General features: G+C 44.2%; 1 protein-coding gene across 2 annotated transcripts in view; it reads right to left on the reverse strand.

Annotated features, from left to right (window-relative positions):
- The window catches only part of tbcd (tubulin folding cofactor D), a 26,445-nt gene that overhangs the window by 2,839 nt on the left and 22,582 nt on the right, over nt 1-1,024 (reverse strand). The window lies entirely within an intron of this gene.

Here is a 1,024-nt window from a genome sequence, read left to right on the forward strand (position 1 = left end):
CAGATATTAAGGAAACATGCAAAGTTGAAATACTATTGTTTCTGACAACAATGCTAATGTCAGTATTTTCATCTATTGTAATTACCGATCCGTAACAGAATTTCTGTTTGTGTTTTGGCCTGTGCGTGTTGTTACCAACTGCCCAGCTTGACAGCCAGGCCGGATTGTCAGATAAACCTGTAAAGATGTAATACCAGCGCACTATAGCTGTAATGTTATCACAGCCATGAAAGCATGTTTCTGAGTTGCGTGACCAGAGAAGTAACAAACCCGGGTAAATATTGGAGATGTATTTGAAAGATTGAGACAATTTAGAGCCCCAAAGGACGCCAAGTTGGCTGATTTCCTCCTGAACAGGTAAGCATTAGCTACACGTTAATTTATCACGGCTACTAGGGACGGGCATGTTATGTCATTTTAACATTCGCATACTCACATTGAATTATATAGCTATAGCTTCTGAGTTGTTTACATACTCGCAAAAACAATTGAGACTGGTCCTGTCTAACGCCGCCATGCCAAACCTGCTAACTGCTAATGTTACCGGAGGACCATGCCAGCGGGCTGCGGCTGTTTACAACATGCAGCGTGTTCAGCGGTCCGTAGCCGACAGCGGTGAGTCATTTTAAGCCAAGAGAGGGGGCGGTAAATTGGGAGGAGAGGACCGTGAGTTAGCAGTGTGATTAGCAATTGTTGCCATAATTCTAAATCTATAAAATGCGTATTTCTGTCAGGTGGAAGAGGACGGCGAGGTTGTAGAATTTTTAGCGTATCCTACTCTAATTCTAAGCTGAGGAAGTGTGTCTGTCAGTGGGGTACACAGCTCCACGCGAGTATGGGCTTTTATGACTGTCAATATAGCCAGCATCTAACGTTAGCTACTACGCTGTGCTGTGAAGTAATATGTAAGACAAGCGTCTAGCAACATTGTTGGGAATGCTGTAGTCTCAGCCTGGCAACCAAAGTGAACTTTGAGTCTGGGGAGGAGGGGGAGTGGGAGACGACTCTCTCCAGTATTTTGAAT

Source organism: Etheostoma spectabile, chromosome 15 (genome assembly GCF_008692095.1).
Source record: "Etheostoma spectabile isolate EspeVRDwgs_2016 chromosome 15, UIUC_Espe_1.0, whole genome shotgun sequence".
NCBI classification, from domain to species: Eukaryota; Metazoa; Chordata; class Actinopteri; order Perciformes; family Percidae; genus Etheostoma; species Etheostoma spectabile.